The 12782-nt window shown below is 42.3% G+C and overlaps 1 pseudogene; it reads left to right on the top strand.

The window, feature by feature from the left end:
• The first annotated feature begins 941 nt into the window (after nt 1–941).
• LOC109452321 (large ribosomal subunit protein bL17m pseudogene) lies at nt 942–6536 on the top strand (annotated as a pseudogene).
• The last annotated feature ends 6246 nt before the right edge of the window (nt 6537–12782 follow it).

Below are 12782 nucleotides of genomic sequence, written 5' to 3'. Positions count from 1 at the left end.
AAAATGTGTGTTAACTTAGCATTCTGCTCCATGATATATCCAAGACGGACATAATATAAAAATAATGTTTTAAATTACTTACCTTACACTAATTAACTTTCCCTCTCAAAATCTAGAGTGAAATTAACATTCTAGAAAGACACAACACATTTATCCTGGGACTTTTTCTTTTGGCCATACCGGGAAGTATCCCTTTTCCATAGAGAATGGAACTTTGCACTGTTTGGCACATTGAGTAGCTGCCCCACAAATGTGAGTTCCTCTCTCTGTGGGAACGGAACTTTTCCTGGCAGAGGAACCGGAGGGAACCACTCCATTGGCGAGGTCAGAAGGCTGCTGAGTGTCTCATGCCCTAAGTAGAGGTTGGGAGGTATTATCCCATGAAATCCAAGGTTTCATCATCCCAGGAAATCCACATTCTTTAACCTGGACCAATGCCTGGCATATAGCAGGTTCTCAAAAAAATATACAGAGGATGCCAAAAAACTGTATATGCATTTTAGATAACATCTCTTAAAATGTGTATACATTGTTTTAAAATAAATTTTATTAGGGAATATTGGGGGACAGTGTGTTTCTCCAGGGCCCATCAGCTCCAACTAGTTGTCCTTCAATCTAGTTGTGGAGGACACAGCTCAGCTCCAAGTCCAGTTGTCATTTTGCAACCCTGTTGCTCAGAGCTCGCACTCTAACCAACTGAGCCATCCGGCCACCTGGAAATGTGTATACATTTTTTTGGCACTCCTGGTATTTCTGGAATGAATGAGTATACCAAGAGTTGGGGGATCTCACCTGAGAGAATGGCAAATGCTGTTCAGAAGCTTTCGGGAAGTCCCATAAATAGGCGACATTGAACCTGGGGCTTAAAGAAGAAATTCCTCATCTAGAAGACAAGGGAGGTGAGTCGGCATTTCGGCAGAGAGAAAGGCTTCTCTTTGGCCATGAAAGTAGAGGGAGAGGAGCCTGGGAAGGCCAGCGGTGCAAGGTCATGGAGCTCCTATCTGCCCACTTGGAGCAGCAATCAGATGTGGTCAGTTACCTTGGGGGACATCGCTTGTGATGGTGGTTATCTGACAAAGTTAATTTGTAAAGGTCCAGAAGCTGACAGGCAGGAAAGAGACTAACCAGGTAGTATTCACTGGAATTCAGAGGCTTTGGAAAGGGAGAACCTCAGGGAAAGACTGACTTTGAGCTGGTGGGCAGAGCTGTGCTCTCAGCCTATCAGATCCAGTACTCCCTTCTTATCCCCCTCATTATCACGAAGTGAGAGCCATAGACAACAAGAGAACCACAATCCCTATCCAGAATCCAAAACGCCTTGAAAATCCAAAGTTTTCCTTTTTTTTTTAAAGTTTACAAGCAACATCCATTGTTAGTCAGCAAAACCTGCCTGAAGGAGACCGGAAGGTACATAGACCATTCTAAGTGTCTATTTATATGTTTTGTTGTAGAAATATTAGTGTGCTTGATTATAGGATATTGTTCCGGACACCCCTGAGGCATTATATAATATATTGTATGTGCACCATACTACTTTACTAAAATCGGTGAGATTCTGAAGTATATCTGGCTCCCGAGAGTTTTGGATATTGAGTTGTGGTGTAATATAATTGACCAGTACACGTAATGTTTAAAAACAAAAAGTAATATAATGCCCTGAGTGTAAAATAAAGAAGATAAAAAAGAGTAGACATTTACAATAATATAATATATATTTCGATATGTGAAGGCTGGGGTAGGGCTGCACTTGAAGACCTAAGAAATGAGTTGGGTGCTTGCCCCTACAGGTAGGAGCTCCTTAATGTGACAATTCAAATGCAACTGATAAAGTTGTATATACTTTTTTTGCAATTCAAATACTAGGAGAGACATTGCTGTGATTTTCCAAAATGATGAACATCTCTAGGTAAAGTTCCAAATATAAAAAAAATAGTCTCTTTCAATGTACTCAGTAGTTGCGTTCCTGGAAAATCTAGGGCATACAAAAACCATGCAGAATTACTTTGTGTGCACTTGTAAAACATAATTAGGTTTTAGGATATAATTATAATGAGACTTTTTGCTTATAAGATACATTTTAATGAGATGTTTGAAAGTGTTCAGGATGCAGGACAATTGTTTGTTGTGGGCGACGCCTCACACATGGCAAGGTACCTCGTGTCCCTGGCCCCACATGTTAAATATCAGCAGTGCCCCCTATTAGACCACTTACAACCAGAAATGCCCCTCACATTTCCACAAAGCCCCTAAAGTGGTAACTTCAGGAGGGGAACACCGCTCATCCCCAGCCTGCTGGGAACCACTGGGGTGGAAGAAGCTGGCAAGGGCTGGCGCATGAGCCCATGGAGTCCCAGGGCGGGCTCCCATCCAGCAGGGGAATCCCAGTCAAGTCCAGACGAAGCAGTTTGGATGTGAAGAAACTTGTTTTCCCTGGAACCTAAGCCTCAAATAAACAGACTGCAATTGCACACCTAAGTTCCTCATCAGGTGTGCCAGCATGGAGCTGTGGCACTCCCATTGGCCAACCGGAAGGAGATTTTGGCCTCAAGCACCTGTCTTCCCTGCCAGCACGGTGGCGCCTTCTTGAATGGGCTGATGGGCCACATGGTACTCAGATGATGGGGAGTTTGGGGTGTGTCAGGCAGCCTGCAGGCTGTGTGGCCTCCTTTAATTCACTCCTCGAAGAGTTAATGTATTTTAGTGATTAAGAGTTAAACCCAGAAAGATAGTTTGGGAACTATAATCAATAATGTTGTAAAGATTTTGTAGGGTACCAGAGGGGCACTTGTCTTATTAGGAAAACCACTTCATGGATGGTATAGACACCTGACCACTGTGCTGTTACACCTGAAGCTGAAGCTGAATAATACTGAATGTCAACTATAATTTAATATTTATATAGTCACGAGATATGGAGTACAGCATAGGGAATAGATCAATGGAATTGTAACAGTATATAGGAGTAATAGATTGGGGGAGGGTGGTTATCACTTTGTGAAGGGTGTAAATGTCTAACTATTACATTGTTTTGTACACCTAAAACTAATTTTTAAAAAGATATAAAAAATCCAGATATTGAAATAGAACACTTAAATTATATAAGCTTCAGTAGATCCCTAAAACCCAAACTGTAACAATATTTTAATACCCTACTCTTAGAAAATGAAAATGTTACATGTACTATAGGTAACAAAAATAACAAGATGATTTTTTTTTTTAAAGTTAAGTACAGCAGCATTATTCACAATAGCCAAAAGGAGGAGGCAATCCAAGTGTCCATCCATTGGTGAATGGACAAAATGTTGTGTATACATACAATGGAATTATTATTCAGCCTTAGACGGGAAAATTGAGATACCTGCTATTATGGATGAACCTTGAGGACCTTATGCCAAGTGAAATAAGCCAGTCACAAAAGGATAAATACTGTATGATTCCACTAACTAGAGCAGTCAATTCAGAGAGACAGAAAGTAGAACAGTGGTTGCCAGGGGCTGGTGGACGAAGAAGGAGGAATGGGGAGTTGTTGTTTAATGGGTACAGAGTTTCACTTTTGCAAGACGAAAAGAGTTCTAGCGATGGAAGATACTGATGGCTGTACAATGATGTGAATGTACATAATGCAACTGAACTGTATATTTTAAAATGGCTAAGCTAGTAAATTTTATATTATGTACATTTCACCACAAATAAAATTTAGAAAATAAATTAAAAGCTAAGTCTCTGATGGAAAAGTTACCAAGCAAGGGCTCACTGTTGAAAGCACATAGAAGCCAGTATTATGGCACCGGCTTTTAAGACAAGAAAAAAATGAAATCAACTGGCAAGGAGACAAGAGGCAAGGCTCAATTCTGTCTCCCCCATCCAGGATTCTGGGAAGATTTAAGGCATTTCAGCACCAGTTCTTCCTGGACAATGAACCCTCCGCTTCTGAAAGGGTTCTGGTGTTCAGGTTCTGGTGACCCCCTAGTCCTTTGGTTCTGTGGAGGGAGTGGGGAGCAGTTAAGGAGTTGTTACTGTGCTAAGGTCTGGCTGTCTGCGGCTTGAAAAAGTTAAAAATCAAGAGACAAGTTTGGTGGAAAGAAAAGCAGGTTTATTCAAAATGTTGGCATTCTGGGAGGATGGTGGTCTCACAAGTGTTACTTGTAAATGGTGTATCCAAGGTTTAATCTTTGGTTCCAGGTCTTGTTAGAAACAGGATAGGGCGAGTTTGAGCTGGTTCTGTGCTTCATAGAAAAACTAGTAATTAAGTTCTGGCTTTACTATTTACCAGGAAGTGATGGGTCTTGACTACGTTAACCTGAGTTTCAGTTTCCTCATCTATAAAACAGGGATAATGACTGTACTCTTCTCATGAGGGAATTATAGGGTTCACTGGAGATCGTGTGTATAAATCAAGGGGCACACTCCCTGCCGGGCACATTGTCAGTACTCAGTGTGATTATTGTCGTGCATGCAGGTTTCACATAGTCTCTGCTCATGGAAGCAGTCTTTCCCCCTCAGACACTCCCATGGAAGCATTTGGGACATTTAGTTAGAAAAATACTGACAAAGAAGAAAGATTGCGGGCCCAGGGTTGTGCGCGTGTAACCTTCGTGGGGCTTCCTGCCTGTGGGTCAGCCTTCTCCCCACTCACAGCAAACCTCAAGGTTCTCCAAGCAACTTTGCTGTATCTAGAGAAAGCCCTTCTTAATTGACCTTCAGAGGGACACTTCTCCTTAAATGTAAAATCTCCACTATTTCCACTTAGACTCATAGGGAGAGTTGATAATTGTTGACAGCAATAAAAGTTCATTTTCTTTTGTTTGGATTAAACAATAATTTGATTGGAAAATGCTTCCTGGAGCAGTAATTAATGACTGGCTGCAGTTGCTAACTCTAGAGGTAAAGCCAAAGGCACTTAACACAGCTAGTCATTAGCTACCAGGATATGTTCGACCTAGAGGGTATTCATTCACTGCTGGTACAAACCCTGAAATTCGTAGGAAGAAAAGTGGGGAAAAAACACTAAGCAATTTCTTTTTATACAATGAAAAGTTTAAAAATGGGGCATTGTGTTGCCTTGGACACCATTTCTGGCTCTGGGGAGCTCTGGGCTGTCCTCCACCATTGCCTGCAGACCTACAACAATTAGACACGGTTTTCAGCAGGGCAGCTGTGCCTCCCAAGTACCTATAATGAGTATCTGCAGCTCCAGGCTCCCACAGAAATCCTCAAGCCTTCACTTGTCACCGTAATTTCCTTGGGAAGTGTTTCTAATTACACATTTCTTGCTGCCTGCTCCAGGTCAAGTCTTCTTGCACACAATATATGAATTACATGAAACCACAAAACAGCGAGGGGACCCTGGAGTGGTCCAAATTGCTATGTAGTTGTTTTTAACTTAGTAGTTAAGCATTACGGATGTAATAGGGCATAATTTGCATGAGCAAAAACAACATTAAAGCAACAGCACGTGCCTCCTTCTTTGTAACTCTGTAACGGTCAGGACCAGTTTCAGCAAGACAGCTATAGAATTACAGAATTTTCAACTCTAACACGTGGAATGTTTATTTTAACTATTGTGGTAGGGTCTATGCGAAGAGGGACTTAATTTTTTTGGATTGTCCCTTGGGACCTGCCATTTAGGGAACTTCTGGCAGTTTAGTTTCCTGGAGATGGAAACAGTTACCTTTGGACTCTCTTGGTTTAGGAAATTATGCAAGATGTAAGGCAACGTTCACCAACTATCCTTAGAGAAAACTGAAATCAAGTGAAATCTAAATCCAGATGCTACTATTTGGATGTTAAATTTTCTCTCTCTCTTTCTCTGTCTCTGTCTCTCTCTCTCTCTCCTGCCCCCACCCCCCCCCCCCCTTCTATTGAGTTGAGTAAATTGAAGAATTATTTAGCTCTTATAGAAGGGCCAGCAGTCAGTCGCCACCGCCATCTCCCATGGCCGGGTATTCTGCCGCCTGGGCCTTGGTCCCGATTCCCGCATCCACTCGTTGAGGAACTTGCTTACCGGACTAGTGCGACACGAACGCACCGAGGCATCACGGGCGCGTCTGGACGAGATGAGGGGTTACGCTGAGAAGGAGAAAGACTTGATCCCAAAGCCGTTTCAAGAACTGGCCCCTCAGTGCCAAGGTCAGCATGGCGGCTGCACGGGAATGCTGCAGATCCCAAATGGGAAAAGCAGCATCAGACCAAGATGGCAGTGATCGGGTACAAAGGAAACTGCCTCCCAGCCCTGCCCCTGCCTCGCAGGGACAACAACCTTACCTTACACCCCTAAATCAGCTACTTCAGGCTGCGGCAGAACCAGGAAGCAAGCATCCGCAACTCCCACACAGCTCAAACACCAGCGATTTAACTGGAGCCAAAGGGTGTGTGGCCCCCATCAGTGCCCACGATCATAGGCCTTTGGAACTCTTTTTATCTCTAAGAAGAACTAGAGCTAGAGTTGTGAAATGGACAGTCTTAATGGAGCCCAGAACCTTCTGGGGAGCCAGATAACCCTCTCTTTGCACAATAGATAAAATTCCTTGTATGAATATATGTAAACTGATTTTTTTTTTCCTCTCCCCTTGGGATTTCTGACAATGAGAATTATCCAAGTGCTCAGTCTCCGTGGGATAGTAAATTCACAGTGTATGTTTCTGGCTCTTAGATCTGGATTTTGTTTGGTTAGACAGTTTTGTTTTTATTTTTCTGCAAGATGTAAGGCAACGTTCACCAACTATCCAACCAACTATGCCCTATTACATCCGTAATGCTTAACCAACTAAGGAAGGAAGGGATGCCAGTTAATATGGGCATGAATCCTATAATTCCAAAATGGCCCCCAAAGTTGACTGTGTTTTGACATAGAGACTGAGCCCCTGGGATTTCTTAGAGAAAGATTACTTCCTGACAGGAGTTGGACATTGAACATCTAGAAGTGAAACTTCCATAATAATCTGGTACACTTCAAGGAACCAGATTCCTTCAAGGAACACTACAACCATTCTGTCTCTAAGCAGGATGACATATTACCCTCATGTGCTCCCCTCCAGCCCTGAATGGGCCTCAGAGGAGAGGACCTGAGAACTCAGATATACTACCATCCTGGCCAAGGGTGTAGAATCATTCAGCAGAGGATGTGAGTCTCCAGATAAGCTCCTTCCTCTTGGGGTGGGAGTTGGGGTGGGGAGAAGAGTGAAGGAGAGGGTTGAAGTTGGACGGGGATTAGGAAGTTACACCTGGGAATTTTCTGGAAATTGTTTATTGTTGTCAAATCTGGGCCTCTCTGGGAACTCAGAAAAGGGAAATTTGGCTTCAAAATGGCCAGAGTATATAAGAAGTAGGAAGCCTAACTGGGCCCAGCTGGGCTGCCCATCCCTCGAGCCTCCGAGGCTTGACTAGGGTGGTGGTTCTGGGAAGACTTTGTGCTGTCATCCCAGCCGAAACATTTGATAGCAGGGCCTGACAGTTCCCATATCCCTGATACAGTGGAAAGAAGAGATTTTATCTTAGGCTGGACCTTCAGATTGTATTGGGCCCACCAAACCCGTCCATTGTCTGAGACAGTAAGTGTGAAGGTGGAGAGGTCACTGGTCTAGCAGAATGATACCAGCTTCGGTGACAGAGGTATTCTGGTACTATTTCACTGCAGTTCTTCTAGTCTGACACTCATCTACTCCCAACAGGGTTCTCCATCTCTCTCCCTGCTCCAATTTGTCTGTCACAAGCTCTTTCTGACATTACGAGTGACATAGTAGACACTCAAACCATTTATTGAATAAATCTACAACTCTGAATGCTTCTTCCCTCCAAAAAAAAAAAAAAAAAAAAAATTCATCCCCTACCTGTCTTGACATGAACAGCTTAAGTTTCCTTAAACTTAAAACCACATCTTTAAGAACTGGTAATAGGTGGGTCATGGCTGACTCTCATAACTTTTCCTCCTGACCCCAGGAATATACCCATCTTTGGAGCTTTCAGCAGTTCCCTGAATGCTTATTAAACACCTGCTAGTATCCAGCATCAACTTAGGCACTAAGGGATATAATCTTTATCAAAGTGTTTGCCATATGTTGAAGCCCTGGGAGAGATACTAGGGAGACAGAGATGAGAAGAAACCTCTTCCTTCAAGGAGCTTACAATCTAATGTCCCACTCCCAATGCTACAGTGGCCTCAAGGGACACTTTAATATTTTGGCACCCCCTTTAATAATGTGGCCCTAATAAGAGTATATGAATCCTAGAACTAACTAAAGGCTCAGGGATAGCATGGGAAATACCACTATCGGTTTTACTAATCTGGCCCTTAAATGATAATTTTTCTCCTTAGTTGTTGGACTATGCCTTCAAGTCCATCTAGGCACCTCGTTAGTAAATTGCAAACCCCCAGGAGAAGGGCCTAAATGCACTGGAATTCCCTCGCTACTTTCAGAGCTTTTCTGTCTCAAGATCCAGTTCTTTACTGCACGGTTGACAGGTATGCCCACTTCCTTCAGAAAATAACAAATGAACTCTAGCCTGTAGGGACAATAAAGTCAGTCAGGCTTCCTTCCCCCGGCCAGCTGGTGACACTAACTGGCCTGCTGGTCCGATAAGCTAGAAGGTCGCACAGGCGCCATCCATCCTGATGTTGCTGTTTATGTACCCTTATGTCAGCACCTTGGCTGTGTGCCCTTTTTGTCTCTATGTGGTATAAAAGGGTCCAACTACTTTAGGGGGCTGGCGCGGAGACCGAGGGCTGAGGCAGAGAAACGGTTGAGACCGTAGGCTGCATTGTACAGAACTGCTGAGAAATGGGGCTGTGGGGCCCGTGCCCAAGGGCGGCTGCTGTGGGCTGCTGAGAAACAGGCTGCTGTGAGTTATGAGGCTGCTGCTGGCTGCGGGTTGTAACCTGAAAATGTCCAGCTGTGTGAAGCAGTGAGGAACTCTGGCTGTGTCCCAGAAAGCCTGTGAATAAAACATGTCTGCTCTGAAAAAAAAGAAAGAAAAAAGAAGGGGTAAAATGAATTTCTAAGAGCATGGATTGAACTAAACTGGGGCAACATTTGCTCCACAGGAGGGGTCTATGTTCACCCCGTACTCACCCTTCCTTGTGTTATGGAAGATTGAGCACCTGCAGAAGCAAGGGGTACTGACTATCTGATCATCTAGGTGGGCCCGAGGAGTTGTGCCCAGCTGATGACCCAGGCAGTGCCCACTTGGGGAGGGCTGGTCCTGGCCCCAACTTGCAGCTGATGCAAGAAACTATCCTGTCCTGACCCCACTCACTAAGGAATTATAGCAGGAAGTGGCAACCACTGCAAGAAATGGCATTTGCTCCAGGCTTCCATCTGCCCACTGGCTCCTCCTCCCAATCTCTAAATGTTAGGTGTCCAGGGCTCAGTCCAAGACCTCTTCTCTGTCTAACTCGCTACCTGAAGTGATCTCATCCAATTACAAGGCTCTAAATAAATACCATCCGTAGCAGATTACATTTTCCAGAGTTGGCCACAATACCTCCATCCTACATGCTCTTCTACAATGTGATCTTCATACTCCTTCCATCGAGACAAGGACTCTATGTCCAATCAATCACCCTCCCCACCCAGCCTTGAATCTAGGCAGGCTGTGACTCTCTTGTAGACCATAGAATGAGGTATAAATGATGCTGCATGACTTCCAAGGCTAAGTTAGGAAGGAGGATGCAGCCTCAGCCTTGTTCACTGGCACACTTCTGGAGCTCTGAGCTGCCATGCAAGCAGTCCAACTACTCCAAGGCTGCCGCGCTGTAAGGAAATCTAAGTCACATGGAGACGCCGCTGTAAGTATTGCAGTGGACAACTTCTCTGAGACCCCAGTGACTAGCCAGCCTCAACTGCCAGATTTGTGAGTAACAATGCTTCCAGGTGATTCTAGCCCCAGCTATCATGTTGCCTCCAGCCCTTGAGTCTTCCAAGTTGAAGACCCACAGCTGTGGAGTAGAGAATAAATATTCTTGCTGTACCCTGCCCTGAATTCCTAACTCACAGACTGATAAGCACATGAAATACCTGTTTTCCGCTAAGTTTGGGGGTCATTTTTTACACAGCAGTAGTGTCTGGAACACCACCCATATGCCAGTGACCCCCAGTTTATATCTCCAGCGTAAGCCTCTGTCCAAGCTCTAGCCTGTTGATGTCTAACAAGCTTGTCATAGAACATGCCCCAGGTCAATCTATTCACCTATCCTGCTCTGCAAAGCTGCTCTTCCTTAAGGTGTCCTCATCTCAATAAATGACACCATCACTTACCCAATACCCAATTGCTCAGGCTAAAAATCTAGACATCATCGGTAACTCACATCATGAGTCTCAACTCCTCCTCGGTCACTTCTCTGGCTGTTGGCCAGGAATTGGGCTGGGGCTGTTGGTGAGAATACTCTCCTTCAGCCTCTTCGTGGGGCCTGGACTTCCTCACAGTATGGTGGCTGGGTTCAGAGAGCAAACATCCTGAGGGAGAGAAAGAGTCAACTAGGAGTTACTTTTAGGATTTAGCCTTGGATGCCATGTAATAGCACTACTGTCACATTTTTTTGGTTTAGGCACTTACAAGGCTACACCCAGGTTCAAGGGCAGGGAACCTAGACTCTACCTCTCAATGAAGCCTGTTAATGTCACATTCTAAAAAGAGCATAGGAGATGGGATACAATCTGCCACACCATCCATAAAGATTTAACTACTTAAGAAAGAAAACTGGACACAAAACATACCACAAGCAAAATGTAAATGCAAAAGACATCATAAAGAAATGCTAATTCTTTTCCCTAAGCCCCTCACTGAGCGCCTTCTCTGGGCATTGTGGGTTGATTACAAGCATATTTGGCATGATTTTTTATAGTACTACAGGGAGAAAATGGGTCAACTGTGCCTGCTTCCTCTTCTCTTTGAAAGCAGTTAGAGCAGAATGCTCTCTCCTTCATCACCACCTGTAAGACTCATTTCAAATGCCATTTTCTCCATAAACATTCCCTGATCCCCACCGCATGAGCACCGAGAGTTTTTACCCCTCTCACAGGGGTAAACTTTCTCCCTTGTATTACAGTATTCACCTGTTTCATTTAAATCTTACCTCTCTTTAATCCCTCCAGAATGGATTGATGTACAAATTTCTCAAGGGACAGGAATGTTTTGTTATTCGTCACTCTTCCCTTTTCACCTTGGTCTCTGTATTGTCCACACATGTTAATTAATTGTCCAATGCATGCTGGTGGAATTTACAAAGAAGCAGTGTGTACCAGTATCATTTCATCTATATTTCATAATCCTGGAACATAATAGGTGCTCAATTAAAACATGTTTTTAATAAATGGATTGCAATTTACTAAACACAGGACACTTAAGGGAGAAGTCAGTTTAAAAGTTGATCCTGGCCTTTAGTTATTATTTACACCTTGCACAACTATAGAAGAGCTATTACAAACAGTACATGACTATGATTTATTGACAAAAGTCTGAAACTTAGAGAAAGTTTTTCTAAGCCTATGAAGCCAAACTCAGAAAACGTAAAAATGAAGATTGATTTTTTTCACCTGCATAAACATGAAACACTTCTGTACATCAAAACACATCATAAATACAATTAAGGCAAATGGCAAATGAGAAAAAATTTGCCAGTATATTAACAAAGGGCTACTATCCTTAATATTTGAAGAGGTCTTCTATATCAGCAAGAAAAAGACTTTTTTTTTTAATTAGGGAAAGGATATAGTCAAAACAAAAAGAAAACTATAAATGGTTAATAAACAAATGAAAAAACCTTCAGCTTCATTAGCAAGTACAGAGATTCTTAGTAAAACCCCACTAAGATAACATTTTTCTTTTATCAAATTGGCAAAGTATTTTTTGTTAACATGCAATGCTGGCAAGACTAGGGAGACTGAAAATTGATGTTTAAAGTTGCATGTCAAAACCTTTGAAATGGGCATGCTCCGTGACCCAGCATTTCAACATCCCAAAATTTATGCCAAAGAATGTATCGCTGAGGTTTGCCAAGATCTGTACACAAAGATACCCCATGAAATACTGGTTTTAACAGCAGAACATTGGGTCAATGTCCAGCAATTGGGATTTGGTTAAATAAATCATAGCACTACACTTAATGCAATATTTCAAATGCCGGTAGGAAATAATATTTAATAAAGTGGGAACATGTTTATGTTATATAGTTAATTTTTTTAAAAGAATGAGTTTATCAAGTCAATGTAGTCTCATTGAATTTTTCATCATATATATATGATGTGTGTATATATATATATGATATATGTGTGATATATCATACACACACACACACACACACACACACACACACGGTGCCAAAAAAATGTAGACACATTTTAAGAAAGGAAAAAACTGTATTAAAATTGTAATACTCAATATATACCAATAGCAAAAGATGAATACAAATCATGTTTGACTTCTGCAATTACAAGAGGTGCTCAAAGTGGTTACCATCAGCATAATTTTAATGCAGTTTTTCCTTTCTTAAAATGTGTATACATTTTCTTGACATCCTCTGTATGTATATATATGTGTGTGTGTGTGTGTGTGTATATATGTATATATATGTGTGTGTGTGTGTATACACACACACACACACACACACATATATATATATATATATATATATATATATATATATATATATATATATATGCTCCATAAACATAAACATTCATAGAAAACTTGAAAGATTTATACCAAAAATTTTAGGATTCTGTGATTTTCTTTTTCTCATCTCTTTTTTATATTTTTAAACTTTCTACACCAACTTACATTCTTTC

Source organism: Rhinolophus sinicus, chromosome 4 (assembly GCF_057876585.1).
Source record: "Rhinolophus sinicus isolate RSI-liver-muscle chromosome 4, RSI-T2T, whole genome shotgun sequence".
NCBI lineage: Eukaryota > Metazoa > Chordata > Mammalia > Chiroptera > Rhinolophidae > Rhinolophus > Rhinolophus sinicus.
This window is presented reverse-complemented; position numbering and strand designations above follow the sequence as displayed.